Here is a 26,262-nt window from a genome sequence, read left to right as displayed (position 1 = left end):
GAATATCATACATGTGTTCTGTGGTCCAAATGCGATAAGGTAGATTCAGCGACAATCATACTAGTATCATATTACTTCTGTCCTTTGTATATGCAAGCTAGCAGCTAGATGCTAAACCTTGACATTCTTCAAATTTGGTCAAATGGATGCTGCTATTCACCATACTACTAGTATTGCCTTTGATGATTATACATGGTCATTGTACCTCTTGTGTCAAAGATTTTAGTCCTTCAAATTGGTATACACTTCTCTGCAACCTGTCTCAGAGATGAACATTTAAAAAAAAGACCCCGAGAAGCGCGGAATCCAAAAGCAATTGCAGTTCATATGTATGATGCAGCAGCAGTTGAGTGCAACAATTGTAGGCGAAGTGAGCACTCTACTAGAAGTAGTATTCAGAGATACAAACTTGGAACATCACAAAAAATATTTATTCTACACTAGAGGTGGTAGAGACTTTAAAAATTTCCTCTACTAACCTACTCCCAACCGCGCTCCGCCGCGGCGCCGCCCATGTGATTTCGCTTCCGGCACCACAGTGAAGCTAACCTTCTGTGCTTATTTTTCAAAGCTATATTCACGGTGTGAAAAGCCAGCTCTGCTTGGTAAATGAGACTAAACTTCTAGAGTTTTGTTAATTATCTGGTGATTTTGTTTTTGCGCACAGTAGTATGTACAGATTATTTAAAAACAAAAAATAAGTAGCTTGGCAAATGCCAAATATCTAACTGCTATTAAACGCCTAAACCAATCAAGATTATCATAGTATTGTAAGAAATGAACCTTTCGGTTCAGATAGTTTAGAAAATTCAGAGTTAGATGTATCATATCTAAGAGCTTGTTAGCAACAAATGCAATAAATAAATAGGAACCACGTATAGCTATACAAGTATCATATATTTTGATATACCGAGTTAGTTGTGTAGTACGGATCTCAAAGCAACATTAGATGATAAGGATAAGAGGTGTCTGGAAACCTGAGCTAAAAAAATCCATTCATAGTTAATCCAGATTTCACTGCCTTCTTGTTTTGAAGTAATTCAGCTACATGCAGGGTAAAAACTTGCACTTATACACCTGATTTTTTTGTTTTTTGTTTCAAAACTAGAGTTAGCGACGTGTTTAAATTTGGATTATACCCTGACGGTTTCATCTGACATGAACGCAGTATTAACTGAAAATAACCTTCCAAGTGACAACTGATCTACAGAAAAGCTATATATATATACATATAAATTGTTACCTGATGATTTTGTTTTCGAGTGCGGTAGTATGTACAGAGTACTTATAAGAACAAAAAAAACAAGTAGCTTACCAAACGCCAAATATCTACAGTAACTGCTACTAAACGCCTAAACCAATCAATATTATCATAGTATTGTTAGAAATAGACCTTGTGGTTCAGTTAGTTCAGAAAATTCAGAGTTAGATGTTGTTTTCTCTTCAGTTAGTATCATATCTAAGAGCTTGATTGCAACAGATGCCACTAAATGAATAAATAGGCACCACGTATAGCTATACCAGTATCATATATATAGTGGGAAACATCCATTGTATTGTAAAGTTAAAATTTTAACACGATTATCATATTATCATAGTATCATATCTAAGAAGGAGAATGTGTCACGAATGAAGAAACAAGTAGACTAAACACTCAAGTGGAACTCACTGGAACAGTAGGAAACTGGTCGTCTCCTTCAGTGATTTATTCAATTGAAATTTTGCTAGTTCTATAATTTTGTGTGATATTTTGAATAAGATAGTTGAGAAATTTAAAAGCCTATAATCTTCTTTGCCTTGCTTGCTTCCTCTCTCAACATGATGAGTTCTTCCCGCCTGCTCATGTCGCGGTCACCCTGAGGGGGAAGCTTCAACTTTCAGTATCTTATTTCGATCGGCACCTGGATGATCTTCCAGATCAGCATTATTACCTTCATCGTCGAATGCTAAATCGTAACTTCTGCGGTTGTTCCCGCCTCCGTGAGTGTTTTGATCTTTGACAACATAATTGGTGCCTTTGTTTTCCTCCTCAACGCCTTGATCACAATCTCGGGGCAGGTGATCTGGGGCACCACACTTGAGGAGGCACCCCATCATCTTTATCGGCATTTAGTTTGCTTTGCCTGAACCGACCCCACAGCTTTGGGACATTTTGTGCAAAATCAACCTGGATCCTCCTGTCATGAATCAGGCTATTCTCCATCTTAAAATATGCACGCTCACAGTCCTCCTTTGTCTCAAACTCGATAAAAGCATAGCATAAGCTATCTCCGGTCTTGCACTCACGAATTATTTCAGCCGATGTCACAGTTCCGAAACGAGAAAAGATTGTATGCAGATCCTCATCTTGTGTAATTGGGTTAAGTTTAGAAACATACAAGACATTGTCTGGCTGTTCGACTCCTGGAATGCCTCCGCCGCAGTGATCACAGCTAACGATCACAACATTATTAGAGAGTGCATCTTCAGAGCAGTCCACTGTTTCATCGAAAGGGACCTGTGAGCGCTCTTCTGCAGTCTCATCACGTGGCTTTCCTACAGGAGAGTTCCCAGGGATGAGTTCTGCAAGCCGAGGAGGATCGTCGAAAGGATCGTCCAAGACATATGTATGTTTAATCCTTATGTCCATGAATGGTCTCCCTTTATCATCAAGGCATGATTCATTTATCTTTGCCAGCGTATCAAAACTTTCACCCTCAGCAATCATCCCAAACACAGTGTGTTTACCATCAAGACCGTCCACGCCGTCCCGCAAGGTGAAGTAGAACTGCGAGCCACCTGCCATGGCGACGGTGCCAGCGTTTGAATGCCTCAGGTCCGGACGGATCTCGTCATCGAAAAACCGATCTTGATCGCCATGAAGGATCTTGTACACAGAATGACCTCCGGTGCCGGTCCCGGTTGGGTCCCCGGTCTGTGCCAGGAAATCCCTCTCCACCTTGTGGAAGAGGCAGCCGTTGTAGTACTTGATCTTGCAGAGCTTGAGGAAGTTCTTGGTGGTGATGGGGCACTCCTCCGTGTGCAGATCCACATCGATGTCGCCCACACTCGTAACGATTAGAACCGACATCCCGGTGATCCCCGCTGTATGCACTTCTCCGCGCCGGCGCCGCCGCCTCCAACCCCGATCTGCGTCCTGCGGTCGATCCCCACTCGGGAACAAATTTTCTGCGGTCGATCCCCTCCTCCGTCTTCCTCTATTTTTTTAGGGTATATAAACCCTTTCCTAAACTTATAATCTTTTTTACTAGTACTTGTGCACGTAAATAATGTGTGAGGACTAGTTCGTGGTGTACTAGCAGCAGTCCTAATGGAGTTCGAGTCTAACTAGGCTAGGTTAAGTACCGATCAATGCGGCCGTGTGATTATGTTAGGGAAGTTATAGGGCTAGAGTCCTGTTTGGATTTATTGTCTTTCCGATTCCGGTTTGTAATCTCAGTCAAGTATGAGTAGATGCGTGCATTCGTCGATTTTGATGTGATCAATCTGTGGGCGAGTTCCAACAGAAATGTACCACTCCGGCAGAAACTGATAGTTGGCTACTTTTACCCCCGAACTTCCTAGCACCTATAGTTTGATGGATGATTGTAATCAGATGTTAATTTATTAATAAAGCTCCCGTAGTCCAATGAAAAAAGTAGACTCGCATACACAGCCACCTTCATAACTGACATGTTTCCATTTTCCCCAACATTTTGATGTACAAAAACATGAGCAAAGACAATGGGGATGGCGACGATTAGGGCATCTCCAGCCGCACCCCCAACAGGCCCCCCCAGGCCACTTTTTCGGCGCCGGCGCCGAAAAAACGGCCCAGTCGCGCCCCCAGGACGCCGAAAATCGCCGATTCGGACCTTTTTTCCGCCCGGCGGTCACAGGCCGAATCCAGCGCGCTGGGGAGCCGTTGGGGGCTCCGGCACTAGGGAAAAGCACGCCTGGCCCACACCGATAGGGGGAAAGTCAAGGTTTTCTTCCCCTGACTCGCCTCGCACCCCCCGCGCCCTCGGCCACCACTAGCTATATCCCGGCGACGGCCGCCGCCCTACTCCGCCGGATAGCCATTCCCCGCCGGAAAATAGCAGCACTTCGCCGCGGCAGCCCCTCCCACAGCAGCTGGGCGTTTCCGGCCGCGGAGGCGCGGTTTAACAGCGGGTACACGCCCACCGAGCGCAAGGTGTTCGGCGTTTTGCCTGCCTCGGCGATGGACTCGGATGAGGAGGAAGAGCTCGCCGGGCTGCTGGAGGAGGAAGCCGCGGCCGACGTCCAGGAAGAAGAGCATCTCATGGTGCTCGCCGCCCTCGCCCAGCTGCTGGCGAGCAGTGAAAAGCCGCGGCGAGGTGGCTCGGCGCCGGGGCGGGTGAAAGCAAAGAACCAGCATCGTCTGCAAGGCTACTGCATGCTCTACTCCGACTACTTCGCCGATGCTCCACTTCATGACGAGAGAACATTTCGGCGCCGTTATCGGATGAGCCGAAAGCTCTTCCTCAGGATTGTGAATTCCATCCGGGAGTTCGACAACTACTTCAAGTGCAAGATGGATTGCACTGGCGCTCTTGGATTCACCTCCATCCAGAAGTGCACGACAGCGATGAGGATGCTTGCATATGGAGCTCCAAGTGATTCACTCGACGACTATGGGCGCATGGCCGAGTCCACCAGCATAGAGTGTTTCTACAAGTTCTGTCGGGCAGTGGTGGCAGTGTTTGGGCCACAATACTTGAGAACACCCAATGCGGAAGACACTGCTCGGATCCTAGCCCAGAATGCAGCAAGAGGATTTCCTGGGATGCTTGGAAGCATCGACTGCATGCATTGGAAATGGAATAATTGCCCATTTGGTTGGCAGGGGATGTACAAAGGCGCCAAAGGCGGTTGCAGTGTGGTGCTTGAGGCGGTACCCACACAGGACCTCTGGATTTGGCACTCCTTCTTTGGTATGCCAGGAACTCACAATGACATCAACGTGCTGCAGTGCTCTCCTGTTTTTGCCAAGCTCGTTGAGGGCCATTCTCCTCCGGTGAACTTCGAGATCAATGGGCACCAATACAACAAGGGGTACTATCTAGCTGACGGCATCTATCCGAGATGGTCGACATTTGTGAAGACGATCTCAAACCCTGTGCCAGGAGGCAAGAACGCCTGGTTTGCAAAAGTTCAGGAGGCTTGCCGGAAGGATGTCGAGCGGACATTTGGTGTGCTCCAATCTCGATTCGCTGTTGTTCGGTACCCCGCTCAGACCTGGTCGAAAGATCAAATGTGGGAGATCATGACTTGCTGTGTCATCTTGCACAACATGATCATCGAGAGCGAGCAAGAAGACCCAGTGATTGACACTGAACCATACTACAGGCAGGGTCCTCTAGCCGAAGTTGATCACCAGCTACCGGCAACTTGGATGCCTATCTCAGTATGCGTCCGGAGATCCGAGACCCACAGGTGCATCATCAACTGCAGAAAGATCTGATTGAGCACCTATGGAGGCTCAAGGGGGACGCCTCGTGATGAAATACGAGTTTTTATTTGTTGAACAATATAATTTGTATTGAATTATTTGTTGTTGTAGTATTTTGTTGAAGTATTTGATTTTTCTGTGATGAAATATGTGATAAGAAATAATTGTGTTGATAATTGAACGCCGAGACACGGCGAAACCACGCCGAATATGGGCCTATTCTCGCCCATATGGGCCGTTTATTCGCCGAAATTGGGCTGCAAAGTGGGCCAATTTCGGCGCCTGGGGGCGATGACTGGGCGCAAACCCGCCCCCAGCGCCGAGTGCATCGCCGGCTCGCCCCCAGGGGGCGATTTTTATGCGTCCTGGGAGGGGGGGGCAACGGCTGGAGATGCCCTTATGAATTAAAACTTCTTAAAAGCTCCCATTAAGGCCTTCATTTTGAAGATCCTCTTTCATTATGTCCATTTTGTCATATGTAGAATGCAATGGTGTTTCAAAGGTCCATAGACGACACTGAGCTTCACTCACAGTGCGCCGATGAAGAGTGCAAGTGGAAGACGTCGTCGATATCTCCAAGGATGTATGTGTAACTTTTGAAATATATAAAGATGTCCTTGTAACGGTTGGTTGACTTGAATATAGGGCCTTTGAGCTCTTCAAATAAAAAAACAAGGTGTTCCCCATGCAGGAGGTGGCCCCTATATTTGTCAACAAATATGACACTCAGGGGCGGACCCAGACTGAAAATTACCCGGTGTCTACATAGAAGAACACACGCCTACATGTCAAACAATCAATGACCTACACACTAAATCAGTGGATTATATTAAGCAAGTGCAAATTGGATCCGGTGCCAGTGACACCGGCTAGCTGTACGTAGCTCCGCCCCTGATGACGCTATTGGAGCAATTACAGACCCTCGTAAAGTCAATGCCTCTTACCACACTAGATTTCAGAATCGCTATAGGAATCGAGTAGATGCGCTGTCGTAAAGAGCTAGCTGAAGAAATTGACTTCTTTATGGCCTGATATTTAGCGTGCACGATGATGATCTTCTTTGCATGATGAACAAGGTGAATGACGAAGATGACGATGGTTGGGCCGTCGTTATCGACATGAAACACGCGGTGGTGGAGGCACTCTCCAAGTTTTCTATCGATGGGAACCACTTACTCAATACAATGTGCTGCTCTTGCGTCTTCCCCAAGTATCTGAACATGGACCAAGGTGGTTCTTCCTTCTTTCTCCCTGATGATGACTCTCGAGGGAATCTGTGGAAGAAGAGGAAGAAGAGAATGGGGAGTAATAGGATGAGGAAGAAGTAGTTTGCCGCAGGTCTTGGATCGCCGACACGGATTGATGTGTTTGCTTTGCTTTTTTTGGCTGCATGCTGATCAGTGGCGGAGCTTTTCTTTAGGGCCAACCTGGGCCATGTCCCCCCCCCCCCCCCCCCCCCCACACACACACAGCTAGTGTAGTTTTATTACATTATTAGGACATAATTAGACAGAAATGGTGGAGTTCCGCCCAATCTTTGAGTGAATGGCCCCTCCTACCTGGGTTAGCCCCTCCTATAATTCCAATCAAGCTCTGCCACTGATACTGATAGGGATCAACGTGAGAGTGCTGCATTGATTCTCTTGGATGTAGACAACATAATCCATCGTCTTTTAAAAGTTCATATGTAAACAGAGTAATCTATCGTTCTTCAAGAGCTCAGATCAAGCTTAATTTTTGTAGGCCAAAAGGGTTTTTGACCCTTCTTGTGTTTGTACATATTATTATGCATATACCATCCGCAAAAGCACACACCAAATTTTTTAGTCATATGCTAGATGTGAGTTATTATTGCATTAGTTTTCATCTTCTCTCTACATTAGCGTCTTAGAATCCAGTCTAGTTAAAGGCCGAGCTTTTTAGTTATGGTGCATGTCACTTGAAGGATTGAAAACGAACCATATTCGCAAAAAAAAAGAGATTGAAAACGAATCCTTTATTTCTTTTCTTTTTTGCGGGAAAACCTCTATTTACATGCTAATTTTTCTATGCACGTCAACTACTCCCTCCGTTCCTAAATATTTGTCTTTTTAGAGATTTCAAATGGACTACCACATACGGATGTATACAGACATATTTTAGAGTGTAGTTCACTCATTTTGCTTCGTATGTAGTCACTTGTTGAAATCTCTAGAAAGACAAATATTTTGAAACGGAGGGAGTACAAAATATTAAGTTACATTTATTTACATGTAATCCACTATCTAATCTTTCTAAGCATGCAAGCATGCCTCATCAGCACCTATGTATGTCAATTATAATTACACCTTTTGCATTAATTTAGCGATGCAATCGTGCCACATTAGCAAGCCATATATGTCGTCCATATATAAGTTATATTTTTTAATCAATTTCTATATTGTCATATGTGGTATATGTATTGGATAATTGAAGCATATCTACACAGTTAACGATTTGCATTTTGTTGGCACAATTTAAATTGACAATATCTTTTTTCTGCATTAGTTTAGTTGTTTTTTCTAGCACATACTAATACAGTTGTTTTAACAAGGTTCCCGCAGCAACTAGCGAGGCATTGTTAGTTATCTTTAACGTACACTAACACATGCCATCTTTGTGTGCATATTGTTTTGCCAATCTCATATTTTAAGAGAATTCATCAAGAGTATCATACATAGAACAATTATCCTTGTTCGTTAAGCAAAAAGATGTTCACAGATTCTTTTTTTAAATGTTGTGATGTCAAAAGGCATGAAAATAGTTCATGAATGGAAAAAAAGATTTATGGATTTCAAACTACGTTCATGAATTTTAATAAAAGTTCGCAAATTAAAAAAAATACAGACTATACAAATATTCTCAACTTTAAAAACATTCACGAATTTAAAGAAATCTCATGAATTTGAAAAAATATTTGTGGGTTATAAAAATACTCACGAATATGAACAAATATGTGGACAGGTAGTGGTCCTAGTTAGAGACGAAGACGAACACCCACTCCTCAATCCAGGTTTGTCAGGCTCCTGATCATCACAATGAAAGGTTAACCAAACCGTATCCAAAGAATACGTTTTCGCTGACCTGAAGCGTAAGCTTATGTTGAGTCGTATCCGTCACCTCTTGGCCTATATATCCAACCAAACAGAACGCACACCCCGAATTCAATCCCCCGATCAGCAGCAGATCCACCGGCGGCAAGGGCAGCGTACCATCGATCGATCGTCGGAGCTCGAAGCCGCGCGGCGGCGGAGGCGGGCGTCTCCCGTCGCGTTCACGAAGGTTCGGCTCCCGCAGGCGCCGCCTCGCTGAGTCAGGCGGCCGGGGTTCCTGGAGTTAGCTGCTAAAATAATCCCCCGTCGTTAATCGCAGCACGCATCAGTAGAGTGATTAATTAGTCCCACCTCGCCATTCCGGGCGGAACTCGCGCCCTTTAAATGCGCCCCATTCGCCGGATCACTCGCCGAGTCTGGTGGCGCAGACCTGTGACTCCGAGCTTCTACGGAGGGTATTGTTGGCGGGGGAAAAGAGCTCGGCTCGCGTGAGCGTTCGCCGGCAACGGTGGCGGAGCCGAGCTTTGGGTTGGTTGGTTGTTGTGCTGTTGCGCCTTGACTTGAGCCTGGGAGGGCAATGTAGTGGCGCTGAAGTGCGCCGGGCATCAATGCCGGCTGGCAGGTGGCCACGGAAGTGGCCGTCGCCGGCGAGCCCGCTGCTAACCCCTAACCTCGCCCCCCGTCTCGCCCCTGTGGGGGGGGGGGGGGGGGGGGGGGGGGGGGGGGGTACTGGGTTCGTCGGCGCGCACACACTCCTCCACCCCTACCCCGCCAACTCTTTTTGTAGTTTTGCCCCGGCATTGCCTTCTCAGTTCTCACATCTATGCTCTGCTTGGTAAACACTGTAGCAGCTTGTTTAATAAGAACAAAAAGAAAAGTAGCGTGCCAAAAGTCAAATATCTAACTGCTGCCAACGCCAAACCAATCAAGATTATCATAGTATTGTCAGAAAGAAACCTTGCGGTTCAGTTAGTTTCAGTTCGTTCAGAAAGTTCAGAGTTGGTTGTCGTTTTCTCTTCAGTTAGTATCGTACCTAAGAGCTTGATAGCAACATATGCCAAAAACAAAATAAGTAAATAGGCAACACCTATAGCTATCTAATCTAAGGAAGTAAAATGTAATAGGATTACAGGAATATTTAACATAGTATCTTATCTAAGGAGTAAAATCTAACAGCATTAAAGGAATGAAGAAACATGCAGACTGAACACTCAAGTGGAACTCACAGGAACAGTAGGAAATCGATCGTCTACTTCAGTAAAATTTTCAATTAAACTTTTGCTAGTTCTGTCATTCTGTGTGATATTTTGAATATCATAGTTGAGAAGATTAAAAGGTGAAAATGAGTTGGTGATTCAGTTGTATGTTATTGCATATTTTTCTGGATTTCGCTTTCTTGTATCTGTATACGTATATTATGCGCATACCATCCGCACCAGCACCTGTTTCCTACTGTTTTGCCTTACCATCTAAAATCTATGTGTTCTGTGATCCAAATGCGATAAGTTAGATTCAGCGACAACCATATTATCATATTACTTCAATCCTTAGTATATGATTTGCAAGCTAGCAGTGCAAACGCATAGAATGCACATATACACTTGTTTTTTCCTTCTTTGCTTCAAAACTAGAATTAGCGATGCGTTTAAATTTGGATTACATCCTGACTCTTTCATCTGGAATGAACTCAATACTAACTGAAAATAATGCAAGGAAGACCTAATCGATCATATATTGAGAGCAGATTACCGAAAAAGGGTTTCCCCCGCTTTATATTATAAAGCAAACATCACCGAGTACATCCGAGATACCGAACAACGCACACACTGCACACACCCAAGGCAAGATACAAAGGTGCCAGGCATAAGCACACCGCCCCACCGACTACCAATAGAGAGGTGAACCGGACCAAAACGAAGCCAGGCCTCCAAAGCGGTGCCTCCAAGAAGGATACGACCATGGATAGCCGCCATAGCCCGATCAGTGAAGATCAGGTTTTCACCCAGAGAGGACGACAAGAGTGTGAACACCGCGACGGAGCCTTCAGGAAGGGTACGGCGGCAACGCCCACCGCCACTGTCGGCCAGTCAAAGGACTGGACAAGTGGTGTACCCCGGCACTCACACCCTACTGATCATGAACCTTAACTCCGTCAACCGCCCGCAACCACGCCACCCATGCGGCCATGTTTGCCTGCCCGCACCTGAGACACACGCTCCGCCCACAAACGTCACGCCTCCCGCCGCCATGCAACTAGACAACCCCGGGACCTACACAAAGGCCCCAGCTTTGGACCAACCGATGGCCCTCGACCGACGGAACCACCCGCAGACGCTCCGCTGGTAAACCTGCGCCAACCTGCTCGCGGCCGAGGAAAGGGGGAGAAAGGGGAGCGGACGAATCCAGACCGGCAAACCGTGCCAGCGACAGGTGACGCAACTGCATCGAGGCCACCCATCCCTCCAACCAAGCTCCCCGCCATACACGAGGAAAGGGGGAGAAGGAGGAGCGGACGCATCCAGACCTGCAAACCGTGCCGGCGACAGGTGGCGCGAGCACATCGAGGCCACCTATCCCCCCTACCAAGCTCCCCCACGAGCACCCCCATGTCACCCCACCATGGTAGCTGACACACATCTCCACGAGGCCATCGGCAACCGCGAGCCCGCCGACGAGGGAGACCAACCGCTCGCCGCCATGACCGCCCGCACCGGCCGCTCGCCGCCCAGCCCGTCGCGCCACCGTCACGCGCAGCGCCATCACCACGCCCGCCGCGTCGCCTCGCCCTGTGACAGCGAGGCACCCCGATCCAGCCGTGTCGGCCCGCGCCAAGGCCGGTGGGAGGGGGAACAAGGAGGCCTCGCCCTCTGGCGGCGGCGAGGGACGAGGAGGGGGCGGGGAAGGGAGTTGGCGGCAGCGCGGTAGGGTTCCTCCCGTCACCTCGCGGGGGGCGAGCGGGAGGGAGGGTTTTTTTCGGGTCTGTTTGATATACTTGTTGAATCCCCAAGTGTTTTCCTCCTTGAGAGCAGATTAGCAGGACAACATCAACATCCTAGGTTTTTACATTGATTAAAACGGGATGAAGCCCCTCTAAAATAATATTTAGAATTGGAAGATGTGCCTATAGTAGTAGTATTCAAAGATACATCAGTGTGCGACTTGCGGTAAACGTCTTGCCTATCCTGGCCGACGTGTTTCATGTTATATAGATGGGTTGCAAGCCCGGATATGCGTACAAGTTGTTGTAGAGATACACCTTGAAGGAGAAGAAATACAAGAGATAAAAGAAGATAAAGATTACATGAGTATCTTGTCTAACTACTCCTCATGCGGTTAGCCAAGGTCTCCTCTCCTTGCATGCAAGGTATACACGTGAAGATTATATCACGTTTAACACCCTCCCTTAATCACAACTTCATCAAGTTGAGATTATGCTTGAAGTCCTCAAAACTTCTTGTGGGTAAAGCTTTGGTAAAGCCACCAGCAACTTGGTCTTGAGAGTGAATAAATCGAATATCCAGAAGTTTGTTTGCAACTCTTTCTCGAACAAAGTGAAAATCTATCTCAATGTGTTTAGTTCTGGCATGAAAAACTGGATTTGCTGACAAGTAGGTAGCACCTAGATTATCACACCATAAACATGGAGCTCTAGTGCTTTTCATACCTAGTTCCTTTAGGATTGACTGCACCCATATGATTTCTGCTATTGCATTTGCCAATGCCTTATATTCTGCCTCTGTACTGGATCTTGAAGCTGTAGCTTGCTTCCTTACAGTCCAAGATATTAAATTAGGTCCAAAGATATTATCATTTGCCAATTACCCCGCCAACTCTTTTTGTAGTTTTGCCCCGGCATTCTCTATGCTATGCTGAAGAAACCCATCTCAAAGAAAGTAATTCAGAGATGAGACGGGACAAACTCTCTGGTCAGAAATTTATATACGGGTAGCACTAGCACATTCATTGCGCAAAACTTGTCTCAAGGCTTTTTCACCTCAAAGTAGCTTGGTCTCAGCTATGGTTGAAGCTTCAGTTTGATCTGACTTGAATTTTTACTCTTGAAATGAGCCATGATATGCTGAGACATCTCTGATTTTCTTATGTGTGCAAATGAGATTGTGAGAACGAGACGGATCAAACGCGCCCGAGAGAGAAGAACAAACTTCAAGTAAGTATATATCAGAACTTTTGAGTCAAGAGCTCTAGCAAAGAACCACATGTGGACGTCGTTCTTGCGCACTTGCAGATTTTTAAAAATTGCTTTACTAATATTAACCTAGTACACATCGGCAACCTTCTGTGCTTATTTGTAAAAGCCTGCTCTGCTTGGTAAATCACTAAGCTTCTATAGTTTTTGTTATCCAATTATTTTATTTTATTTTCGAGCACTGTAGTATGTACAGCTTGTTTAATAAGTACAAAAAGAAAAGTAGCTTGCCAAACGGCAAATATCTTACTGCTGCCAACGCCTACACCAGTCAAGATTTATCATACAGTATTGTTAGAAATAAACACCTGCGGTTCAGTTAGTTTCAGTTAGTTCAGAAAGTTCAGACTTGGGTGTCGTTTTCTCTTCAGTTAGTATCGTATCTAAGAGCTTGATAGCAGCATATGCCAAAAAGAATAAGTAAATAGGCAACAGGTATAGCTATCTAATCTAAGGAGTAAAATGTAACAGGATTACAGGAATTAACGTAGTATCGAATCTAAGGAGTAAAATGTAGCAGGATTACATGAAGGAAGAAACATGCAGACTGAACACTCAAGTGGAACTCACCGGGAACAGTAGGATATCGGTCATCTACTTCAGTAAATTTTTCAATTGAACTTTTGCTAGTTCTGTCATTCTGTGTGATATTTTCAATATCATAGTTGAGAAATTTAAAAGGTTAAATGAGTTGGTGATTCAGTTGTATGTTATTGCATATATTTCTAGATTTCGCAATCTCGATTGACCATTTTGTACCAAAATGAGTGATGTCAATGCTCTTTTCTTTTGTGTCTGATATAGATGGCTCAAACCGATGATCACTAAATGGTGATGTAGGAAGTGAGCCCTCATAGGGCCACTCACGGCACAATTGTGTATCGGCTGAATTTTCTGGTTCACAACCATCTTCACGGGAACATTTTTCTGGTGCACAACAATCTGCTGCGGCTGAGCGTGAGGTTGTTGATTTAGAGAAGGATGTAAGACATGTAAGGGAAGGAAGGAGATGGCACCATGATCAGAGATGTGGTACAATTTCATCAAGATTAATGATGAAAATGATGTGGTAAAGGCTGCCAAATGCAAATATTGCAATCGTGATATGAAGGCGGACACGAAGCACCATGGTACGCCATCCTTGATCAGACACTTGAATGTGTGCAAGCGCAACCCTCACAAATACAACAAAGATCCAAAGCAGGACATATTCCAAGCAACTCAAGGGGAAGGCGTCCGGACTTGGAGGTTTGATCTTGACGCGCTTAGGGAAGCTTTTGCAGAGATGGTCATAGAAGGTGAGTTGCGCTTTGCTTTTTTTTAGAAGACGGGCTTTAGAAAATTTATGTCCAAACCCTGCCCATGTTTCAAACCCCCATCTAGAAGAACCTGTACCAGAGACACTGCGGGACTGTTCTTCCAACAGAAATCTAAGCTCAAGAAATTCTTCAAGGATTCTTGTCAGCTAGTTTGCCTAACAACAGATTGTTCGACTTCTCAGCAGCAAGATGGATATATGACTGTGATACAAGTTTTATTGATGAATATTGGAGTCTACAGAAGAAAACCATTGGTTTTTTCTTCGTGAAGGGGCGAGATGCTTGCCTGATTGGGGTTTGGAGGGATTAGTGACTGAAATTGTTGATAATGCAAGTGCCAATGTCGGTGGTATTGTTTATTTGTGGAGGCAGCTGAGCAAAACCAACATGGCTAACTGCTTGCACATGAGGTACACGTTGCTAACCTTATTGTGCAAGATGGCATAACAGAAGTGGACATATCTATGAAGTGTTGTAGAGCTGTTGTTAGGTATATTGGTAATGGTGGTTCAAGAACTGACAAGTTTAAGGAGATTGCTGAGGAAGAAAAGGTGGATGGCAGGGCATTTCTGAAGCTTGATGTCCCAACCAGAAGAAACTCAACATTTTCTCATGTTCAAATATGCAAATAATTATGAGTAGGTGCTCACAGGGTTAGATGAAGAGGATATTACTTACATTAGTGATATTTGTAAAGAGATTGATTCCTTGGTTGCCCCAAAGAAAGATTGGGAGAATGCAAAGAAGTTCGAACGATTTTTGGAGCATTTTTAAGATCTTACTGTTTTGTCGCTTCTACTCTTCATGTCATAAATGTATGATTCACCACGACATCTGTACGTGTCCCCTGATTCTCATCAGCACCCGTGCAACAGCAATGCCTCAAAAAAGGAAAAATCCCGTGGAACAGCAGAAGCTAAAAGCCTAAAAAATATAGCAAATTATGGTGGTGGAATGATGGTGGAAATACAACAATTCCTCTCAGAATCAGAGAGTACCTAAAGCTCAGTTACTAGTTGTGCTGGACTGTAAAGTTGTGGTTCGATTATGGGATCAATGATAATTTCAGGGATCTTTCTATCTGTGTTAGTCCATTCGACGTACACACATGTCAATGTTCTATTGTCATATATTCAACAATGTCAGGGGCACATATCTTTTCTCTCCCTTTTCTTTCAAATCGGGGGTTACAATATTACATCAGCTCCTTCCTTCTGAGTTCAGACTTCAGACCAAAGATCTTAAAGGTGGATGATGAGCTAGTGCTACATTGCTGGTGGCTTACTGCCGTACCCGGAGCACCTGGTACACCATGCTAAAACCAAACTGACGGGCACCATCATAAGGCAGATGTCAGTGTATTGTGCAATGCAGATCTCTCAGAAGGAGTTTTCATTCCCGGAAGAGATGTGATCACCGCCGGCACCTTTGTGCTCCCATACGACGACACGCTCGATCGGAGCGCATTCTCCATCACAATAGCTATATGCAGTGGCGGAGGCAGGGGTGCTGGCAGGGGCCAGGGCCCCCCTATGCTCTCATAAATACCACTATATGTGCTCTTAATCCTCCATTTCTTAAACAAAATTAGCAAGATTTAGATGATTTGGCTCTATCTAACATTATATAACATGTTTGGCCCCTCTGTATTGAGTTTCTGGCTCCGCCACTGGCTATATGTAGCTGACTGAAGTTGTAATTTGGGTAAGTCAATTTTATGACACAAGAAATGGTTGAAGAAAAAGCTAAAGGACGAAGAAATAAGGACGGCCGTTGGATTTTAATCTAATGACCCAAAAAATTAACTTGCCCAAAATAATTTTTTAGGCGACTCACATGTAGCCGGTCCCTTCTCTGTTGGCGGTGCCAGAGAGAGACGTGCCGAAGCTAAAAAAAAGTTCTGCACACGAAGCCCGTCAAGTATGACATCTTAGGGTAATGTACCGATTTTTCAAAATTCAAGTGTCACAATTTTTATCTTTTATTTTGAGAAAAACTTTTGATCTATTCATCAACTGTCAAGCCTCGCTGGCCTCTAGTTTAGATGCCGGCAGTCCCGGCACCTACACCCGTTAACCTTCTAGCTCGCCTCTGCCGTCTGCGGCTTATTCCTAGCCGAGGCCTTGCCGGTGTCCCCGGGCCTCGCTTTGTTCACCCGGCACCCTAGGTACCCGGTCGTGCCTCCATCCAACTTTCATCTTTGTTCCCAAACAAAATCGAATGACCAGGTGTCCTACTCAGGAAGGCGAGACGGCGGCGGCTCCCTGAAGACGGAATAAAGGTCTTCCCGCCTAGCCTCCGTTTCGGCAGTGCGTCTAGTATCGTTGGTGGGCGTGTGGAGGTGTGTCTCCAGCAGATCTATCTTTGGTGGATTTGCTCGGATCTCGTCGTTGTTCGTCTACATTCGTGTGTCTTCGGTTTGGATCCTTCCGATCTACGTTATTTTTCATCGGTGGCGGTTGCTGTTCTGGGGTGCTGGTCCTATGGGGCCTTAGCACGACGACTTTCCGACTGTCTACTACAACAAGTTGTGCCCGGCTCCGGCGATGAAGGGGCGATGACGGAGGCGCGCCTTCAGCTCGCCTCGATGCTTGTAGTTGTTGCTAGGTGGTCTACGGATCTGGTTGTAATTTTTATTTCTGGTGTTCGTTGTACTGTCATGATTAAAGATGAATAGATTGGAAGTTTTTCCGCAAAAAATTGAATGACCAGAATTTGAAATTCAGGCAGCTTACTTTCCAACAAAACAAAACTGTGATTTATTGGACCACCACGTCGATTGTAAAGTACGGCAACTATCCATCCTTTTATTTTCTCTTATATTTTCATCATCACCATCAAGTAAAAGCGCCAAGATTCGAATTCCGAAGGGAGCAGGCTGCCGTACATCAGCATCGCCGATCGTCGTCGAGGCACCAACATCGGTAGTCGGGCTTGGACATCGCGAGGAGCTCCTCCGGCGACATGCGCTCCAGCTCTCGCTGCCTCCACGCCGGGAATGCCTTGGCCGTGGACTCATCATCGTCGTCCTTGGGCCAGCCGTGCAGGTGCAGGTGGCTCATGGCGCGTATCCTCTTGTACAGGCGCATGGCGGCCACGCAGTCGTCGTAAGGGTGATGGTGTCCGCCGGGCTGTATGTCATACCCCAGGCAGCTCCGCGTGAGATACCGGAGCGAGTTGCTCATGAGCCTGGCGCTGGTCTTCATCAGCGGCGGGTACGCGGCCGTGTCCCGCTTGAGGTGCGCCGGGTAGTCCATGCCCAGCGCGTCGAGGTCGTGCTCCAGCCCGTGGCCCACGAGGAGCCGGGCGGCGCCGCGGGAGGAGTAGGAGTAGGACTCCTCGCCGTTGAGGAGGATGTCCTGCACCCGCCTCATCGCCTGCTTCACCGTGGACGCGTCGCGGAGGTGCTCGGGGCGGATGCCCGTGGTCTCGTACCGGTAGTGCGTCACCGGGATGAGCGGCTTCACGAAGCTCTCGTAGAGGATGGTCTCGTGCTCGTCGACGACGCAGACGCGCGCACACACGTCCAGCGTGCCGTCGCTCCCGCCGCCCACCATCTTGCACCCGAGCCTCGCGCGCCCACCCTCGACATGCTTCGGGTGAGGCTCTGCACCGACGAAGGATGGGGCGCCCCGGAGAGCTTGCAGGTCGGGCGGTGGGCACGTACGGCGGCGGAGGCGGGGAAGACGGCGAGGCAGAGCGGGCAGCCGTGGGCTTGGAAGGCGGCGGAACAGGCGGGCTTGGAGGGCAGGGAGGCGCCGAAGCCGAGGTGGTCGCGGAGGGCGTCGAGGGAGCGGCAGTGCTTGCCGCAGACGCCGCAGCGGGGCTCGTGGAGGGAGTGGTGCGACGTCCGCATGTGCTCCACCAGGTGCTCCATCCGGTTGAACTGCCGGTAGCACGCCGCGCACCGGTGACGGCTGCACGCACGTACGTACACACCCAAGAACTCCTCATCAGCAAGAAGAAAACTTATATGTGTTGTACGTGTGGTCGTGTACTGAAAACGTATATTTGTTGTACGTGTGTTGAGAAAACGTATAGATACCGTACGTACAAGAGAAAACGAAACAGTGGAAATGTGCAATCTCAAGGACGCCAGGTTCAATCTCATCATTTAAAATGTGCGTGTAGGAAGGCACAAAATGTGCGTGTAGAAAATTGGTGGCATGATCTGACAAAGTTTGCATGCACTGAAAAATGGCCAGAGGAGAATATGGAGCAGTGGCCAAGGGAGTGCACCTGTGAGCATCTGAAGAGCTGTCCATGGCCGACAGTGAGTCACCTAAGCTAGCAAGCAAGTGCAGAGACGCAGCAAACGGTAGTCGTTCTGCTTGGTTGGTTGGATTGTAAGAAACCGACGGCTATTTAAGTACACATCGATTCCTGACAGCGGCGCCAATGGAGAGTTGCTTCTTTGCGGCATCAACCATATTATGATGTAAGTAGCATATTCATGCAATGTTCGGGAGATGCGATTGCATGTTGTTGAGAGCAGGAAGAAATAACATAGACACGATTGTCCGCAAGAAAAGAAAAGGGGATGATGCGATACCCTGGTCAAAATATCCGGTTTGAAAAAGCAAGAACAACCGGATGGATAGAAAGATGAGATTGGATTGGGATTCCGGCCGGAGATCGGCCGACGTGCACACGCCCGGCGGGTAGGTCTAGCCGCTGCGGCATCGGGCGGACGATCATCGTCGTCGCCTTAAGTTGGCTCCGTCTTTTGGCGGTGGCGGAGCGCCAAGCGATGGGATCTGCGTGGATATCCTGAGAACATACCATCTCTAGATGAGCTTTTGGGTTGGGAGATGTCTTCATCTCATTCTCCGGGTCCTGGTCCTGGGCATCTGTTTTGCTGCCTCTGTGACTGAAAATCCATGTGGAAATAGAATCCAAAAATCATGATTTTCCAACACACTTCATGAGAAACCATGCATTTACCATCTTGTGAGTAAACTGAACCGAAACTTTCTGTTTGGAGAGAAAAATGAACTCATACTTAACTGAACAAAAATAACATAGCCAGACAGTACCAACCACAGATGCAGCCACATCTACTAGTACTGCAGAACATGCAACGTGAAAGTCAATGCTGCATTGTAGTAAACCCCAAAGATAATAAAACTGATGAAGAAAGTTATGCTTCATACACGCGAACAAAAGAGAAATCAAATGTTTCTGTTTCAAGCCGACAGCATGTCCAGCGAGACTTTACTTTGTCCTTCCAATTCATTATTTTCTTTACCAGGTCTCAGTCCTCAGATATCGTGCAAAAATAGCTATTAAACAGCGATAACTTTTTTTTTTTTGCCAATCAAACAGCGAGAACTGGTTCCAAAAGCTGAGAAACAAAACAATCCCAACAACAAGAAAAACTTGTTCTAGTCCTAGCCCATGAGTTTTCCACAAATCCAAATGTTTAATGATTTGATCCTCGAACAACACTCAATATGACCAACTGAATCCAAAGGACAGCCAAGCAGAAGCATTAGAGTTAAAAAGCAAAAGAACTAGAAGAAATGGTTCAGTATAGGCTTCCTTCAGAGCTTACACACACAAAATGTCAATCAACAACAGTTGATGGAGCAACCTGAAGTTCAGGGGTTCATATAGGCTTGCTTCAGAGCCTTGTGAAATAGTTCAGTACACAAAGTCTGAACCACAGACTGCATTAAACAGCGGTACCAAAGTCAGCTGGAATTGCTAGTACCAAAATTGGGTCCTTTACATCAGTTTTAGCCACTGGCTTTACTAGAGAAGGTGTTCAAACCATTCACCATCATAACCTGCTTGTCTCATCAGAATCCTTGTGCAGAACATGTAATTGTGATTGAGAAGCAGAAGTTCACCGCCTATCAAAGACTCCAATGTTATCTTGACATCGCCTCTTTGGAAGACCAAGCCAGCACTTGCATATTTGGCCTCATATAGCTCCCAGGTTTTCTTAGCATCAGACAAGGTACAAGCAAATGGACTAAACTCCTTTAGATCTTCCAAAAGGGCATCAAGGAAAGGGATCTCGACATGAAACTGATAGATATGAAATGAACAATCCCACAGCTTGGAATAATCATGGAGTAGTTCGCAAAGAACAGCTATTGGATTCAGTCAAAGAAGCAATTTCATAGGCATCCTTAAAATAAACAAATTCTTCAATTTGTTCAATATCATAGTAACTATAAACATCCTTGGCATAAGAAGATAATATTTCATTATCATTAAACTCACATTGATAGGAAAGGTGTTTTTTAGGGTCTTCATAACTACAAGTAAAATCATATATTTCGCATAAATTCCAAGCATAGCATTGCAAACAATTAATTTGATAACTTAAGAGTTTTCTTTTTTGAGACACGCGGGGTCGCACAAAATAAACATGTTCATCTAATGATTTTCCCTCAACTAAACTAGTTAGGTTTTCAGTAGGAGCACAAAGGGATCGAAGATGATTCAAATAGAAAGCTTCAACAGTATGATAGATTTTGGATAGTTCTACAACCATTAGGTTAACAAGTACATTTTTTTGGGTATTTTACATTTCCTGCCCATAACTAAAGATAGAAAACAAGAGCACAAAATAAAAACTACTTAGAGATAAAGCCAACAAGCGCGCACGAGAATATTCACCCCACGCTACTGCTTCCTGGCAACGGCGCCAGAAAAAGGTCTTGATAACCCACAAGTATAAGGTATCAATTATAGCCTTTCTCGATAAGTATGAGTGTCGAACCCAATGAGGAGCTAAAAGTAGAATTACTATTTTCTTCAAGTTCTATCGACCGCCGATACAACTCTACACACACTTAATGTTCGTTTTACCTAGAACAAGGATGAAACTATTTTGCGGGGATAAAACTAGAATTACATTGCAAGAAGAAAACTAGGAGTACTTTGCAGGATATAAAAGTTAGTTGTTTAGTAGAGAGCTTTTTGTAACACAAAGAGAAAGATTGTCCATGGGCAATTGGATATAACACAACAAATACTTATCATATGCAACGAGGGAGATGCATACCCTAACACACTTTCCGTACTTGGATCATATGCACTTATAATTGGAATTCTAGCAAGCATCCGCAACTACTAAATATCATTAAGATAAAACCCGGCCATAACATTAAGCAACAAGTCCTCTTTACTCTCATACGCAACAATCCCCTTACTTGAGTATAAGCTTCTGTCACTCTCGCTACGCACTATAAGTGAATGATGAACGTATTACAAAACCGTACAACGATAATCCCACACGCTTGCGCGAGACGGAGGGAACCATAGGACAACACCAATTTAACATACAACTTATATCAATCATACCATACGACAAAAGAAATCTACTCAAACATTGTAGGATTGCCACACATCATTGAATAATAACATATAACATTAAGTACCATGTTCAAGTAGAGATTACAACGCGAAGAAGAGGTGTCACACCGCTGCATAGAGGAGGAGAGAGTTGGTGATGACGGGGGCGAAGTTGTTGGTGTAGATCGCCGTCATGATGGTTCTCGTGACGGCACTCCGGCGCCACCGGAAGAGAGGGCGAGAGAGCCCCCCTCCTTCTTCTTCTTGCTTGGCCTCCCTCCTAGCCTAGATGGGAGGAGAGTTTCCCCTCTGGTCCATAGCCGCCATGGCTCCCAAAGTGCAGGAGCCCCTCCGAGATTGGATCTCTCTGTGTGTTCTTTTTTGAAAACCGTTTCTTATATTCCCGAAGACTCGTAACTTTGATTGGGCTGAAATTTTGAGAGGATTTTTATCCGGATATTATCTTTCTTACGGCAGAAGGAAACCCCCAACCGACTTACAGGGAAGCCACAATTCTTCTAGGTGCGCCCAGGGTAGGGGGCGCGCCATCTGAGCTTGTGGGCTCCTCGAGTATCGTCTCAGGTTGATTCTTTTGTTCCAAAAAAATTGCATATATTCTAAAATAAATCTCCGTAAAATTTTATCGCGTTTGGACTTCGTTTGATATGGATTTGCTGCGAAACAAAAAATGCAACAAACAAGAACTGACACTGGGCACTAAATCAATATGTTAGTCCAAAAAAGCATTTAAGTTGTTGTCAAAATTATGTAAAAGTTGTAAAATAATGGCACGAAACAATCAACAAATATAAATACGACAGAGACATATCAGGGCTCTAGACCTCATTAACACTCAAATGGCACATTGCCTATGGAGTGGTTTCGAGGGACACAAGAAGCTTCACCTAGCTAATCGGTAGATGATTTGTATGGAAAAAAAAGTTGTGGGGAGGGGGGAGGGGGTTAGGGCATCTCCAGCCATTGGCCCCCCAGGGGGCGTCTAAAAGCGCCGCCTGGGGGTGAGCCGGCGCAAAAAATGGCTCTGGGGCGAGTCGGTCCCCAGCCGTCGGCCCCCAGGGCCGCCCCCAGGCGCGTATTAAAAAACAAAAAAAAAGAACGTTCGGCGAAGTTATGATAAAAACTAGTTAAATTTTGGCCAAACATGGCAAATTTCGGCGAAATTCGTCCAAACATTACATTAACCTAATATAAAAAAAGAAAGGGGCTGAAGTCGTCGCCGCCGTCGCCGCCATCGTCGTCGTCGGCCTTCTCCTCCTTGACGCGGGTGCCCCTGCTGGACCCCTGCACGGCGTCGCCATGGCGAACAGGCGGCGACACGTCGTCGTCGTCGTCGCTGTCGCATAAGACGACGACCCCGCCTTCCTCGCGGCCGCGTCGGCGCTCCTCGAAGCGGCGTAGGGCGGCGCACTGGCGCTCCTTCTCCTTCTCCCGGCGCGCCTTCTCCATCGCAATGGAGTCCTGGCGCGCCCATTCGAGGGCCGCGTCGTCGTCGTCGAACTCCGCCTTCACCGGCGCCAGCCCCGGCTCCATCTTTGGCTTGACGAAGCGCGGAGGAACCGACGAGGAGGAGGCGCGCTGGTCGCCCTCGTTGATGACGATGCCGGCGTTGCGAGTGCGCCGGCTGAGCGGCGTCTCCGCCGCGGGCTCGGCCTTGACGCCGAGCAGCGCCGGAGAACCGGAGGAGTGTAAAGAAGAACGCGATGAGGAGGAAGAAGAGGAGGCGCCGAACCTCCTTGGCGCGCATGGCCCGACGCGTCGGTGCTGCGCCGGGACGGCCACCCTCGCGGGGGGGTACGCCAACGGCGGGTCGTTGCCGCCCTCTAGGTACGTGAGCACGCCCTCGAGCGTGCGGCCGGGGACGCCCCACCAGAGGTGGCGCCCCTCGCTGTTCTGTCGGCCGCCGACCACCGGCGCGCCGTTGGTGGACGCCAAGCACTGCTGCTGGCAGCGCTCGAAATACGCCGCCCAGGCCGCGTGGTTGTCGGCGGCGTACTGGGGGAGGGAGAGTTGGGCGTCGGTGAGGGACGCGCACACGATCTCGACCTCCTCGGCGAAGTAGTTCGGCTTCGCCACGGCGTCGGGCAACGGGGGAATGGGCACTCCCCCGGCGCTGAGCCTCCACCCCGTTGGCCCAGCGCGCATGTCCGGCGGCGCCGGGATGTTCGCCTGGAACAGGAGCCAGGACTCCTGTTCGCGGAGCGAATGGCGGCCGAAGCCGTTGGCCGCCGCCTTGTCTCCGAGGAAGCGTTTCGCCATGGCGACGGCGGCGCTGGGCGGGCTCGGGAGAGGTAGAGGGAGGGGCTGGGCGGCGACGCTCGGGAGAGGCAGGGAGAGGGAGGGGCTGGACGGCGGCGAGGGGCGGGGCTGGTGTGGGCACAGGCAAGTGGAGGCCGCCGGCTTTTATAGTCGGGCCGCGCCCGTGTGTACGCATGCGAGGAAGGGGAGGCATTAGCGCGCCATCCCGTGACGCGCCGCCCGTGAGGAATCAATGGCAAGGCTGACCGGCGGCAGCCTTGCCATTGATTCCCCGCGGGAACCGAGGCCGTTGGGGGAAGACGAGGCGCTGAGTCGCTGACGCGGCTGGCCCGCATCTTTTTCGCGCCAAAACAGTTCGCCCCGGCGCCCCCGGGCGCCCCCAGCGCGCCGGGTTCGGCCTGGGTCCGCCGACGCTGTTTTCGGCCCAAGCCGGCGAAAAACGGGCTCCTGGGGGCGCGACTGGGCCGTTTTTTCGGCGCCGGCGCGAAAAAATCGCCTGGGGAGGCCTTCCTGGGGGCGCGGCTGGAGATGCCCTTAGGAATCCCAAATCTTAAAGAGGTGAATATGTGTCTCCTGGGATCCTGGCTCAAGAGATATATTCATGGAGAGGGGAGGCTTTGGAAGCAAGTTATTGATAGCAAGTATTCTACCAATTCCCTCAACATTTTTATGAGCTCTTCCACCAATGCTTCTACCTTCTAGAAAGGGGTCACTTCTGCTATCAATGCCATTAAATTTGGTGGTGAGAGATGGGGAAAAAGCTAGGTTTTGGAAAAACACTTGGATTGGTACAACTCCCCTTGTTGTACAATACTTGGATCTTTACCTCATTGTTGTTGAAAAAATGCTACCATCCATTCTATTCGGGATGGTGACACCCTTAAAATTACCTTTAGGAGGTCCTTTACTCCTTGGATGATGGAGAAGTGGTACGAGCTGGCGGAAATAGCCAAAGACATTAATTTCTCTGGTGATTCTGATGCCTTGATCTGTCAACTGAAGAATAATGGTGTCTATTCCACGAGCTCTCTTTATTTTGTTATTAATTTCAGAGGTGTTAACCCTGCTGTTTGGAAGTTGTGTGTACAACCCAGGATACACATCTTCCTTTTTTGGCCACAACAAATTAGTGACTAAAACCAACTTACTCAAAAGGCATATAGATAAGGGTGAAGAATGCCTTTTTTGTACCTGTAATGAAGACAACACCATTTATTCTTTGATGCAAATTCATGGGGATTTCTTCTAGCTTTCCGAGTTCTTCTCTTCTTTTAGCCTTAATTTGTGACTTGTGACATGCTTGGATGGTTGTATCGGCTCTCTGGTTTCATTCTTGCAATGGAACCGTGGGTGGGATTTTCCTCCTCTTCTGATTTTCTAAAAAAAAGAGGTTAGATCAAATATCTAGTAGCCATGGCTCAAGTAAACCGACCCGGAAAAAAAAGTTGCACCTGAGAGCGTACGTGGCTAGATCCCCAACTAATTGTGCGTGTGATCTCTCCATTAGTGGAGGGCTCACAACCACACATTTCCTCCCTATCCTTCGTCTTCCTTGCCTCATATTTTCTCCCATCTTGCAAATCCTCTCTCCTTTCACATGCCCCCCTTCCTTTAGATCAGGGTCAATGTCAGTAAGTCGGCGACCACCACGACTACATGCTTTTGTTCCTGTTTGTGTGCACCGTCTGGAGGAACCACCATTCTTTGGAGCCGCTGATGCAAAAACAAAAGGGCGACGACCGCTCACCGTTGTTGTTTTAGTGCGGGTGCTAGAACGGGGGTCATTGTCGGTTCCTAGTGCTGCACGGGCAACGATGGGCGCTGGAAGTGCTGCAATGGATCGCTTGCCGACGACTCCTAGTGTTGCAATGGAGCGGTAGCTCGTCGGCGGCTCCAGGTGCTGCGATGCAGTACTCGGCAACGGCTCTCGGAGATGCGATGGAATGCTCGATACTGCAATGGAGCGCTCACTGGCGGCATCCCGGTGCTGTGATGAAGCGCTAGGCGGCTGCTCTTGGTGTTGTGATGTAGCGCTTGCGGATAGTTGTCATGATGCTTGCAGCGAATGCATGTTGTTGCCTTGCTACTGCTAGATGAGATCAAAGCAGGGGGCTGATTGACGCGATTCGAAGAAGAACGACGTGTGTGCGTTGACTATCCAATGGTTGGGAGGAACAAATCGGAAGGCTGAAATCAGTGGTTGAGGCCTAGCGAGCCATTTATTTAGGACCTAGATAAATCCCGAACGTTCGGAATCTGTATTTTTTGCAACTAAATCTGTCATCCTTGCGTCACTAAATTTGCCATTGAAAACTTTTTTGCCATCAAAAGTTCGGAATTTATCATTTCCATTTATTTAAGGCTGCAAAAAAAATTTAAAAAAAAAGAGAGGAAAAAGAAACCCTTACGGGCCTATAGAGTACTAATAACAACCAGTTTGTCATTCTCGATCTATTTGTCCGGGACGGGCCGGGCCGGCTGAGAGAGAAACGAAAAGTTCCCCTAGAATCGCTCAAGAAAAACGGAATCCCTCTTTCATGAAAACCCAGGCGGCGGCGGCGGCGGGGTGCGGCCGGCGGCGAGGGAACCACAAAAAGGTGAGCAATGGCGGGTGGCAGCCCGGAAAAA

The 26,262-nt window shown here is 47.3% G+C and overlaps 2 pseudogenes; both read right to left on the bottom strand.

Moving 5' to 3' along the window:
* Positions 1 to 230: 230 nt before the first annotated feature.
* Positions 231 to 3,070, bottom strand: LOC125546579 (annotated as a pseudogene).
* Positions 3,071 to 16,807: 13,737 nt separating this feature from the next.
* Positions 16,808 to 18,400, bottom strand: LOC125547826 (annotated as a pseudogene).
* Positions 18,401 to 26,262: the final 7,862 nt, after the last annotated feature.

The sequence above is a fragment of the Triticum urartu genome, chromosome 3 (genome assembly GCF_003073215.2).
Source record: "Triticum urartu cultivar G1812 chromosome 3, Tu2.1, whole genome shotgun sequence".
NCBI classification, from domain to species: domain Eukaryota; kingdom Viridiplantae; phylum Streptophyta; class Magnoliopsida; order Poales; family Poaceae; genus Triticum; species Triticum urartu.
Note: the sequence above shows the minus strand (reverse complement) of the source record. Positions and strands in the feature narration are given on the sequence as shown.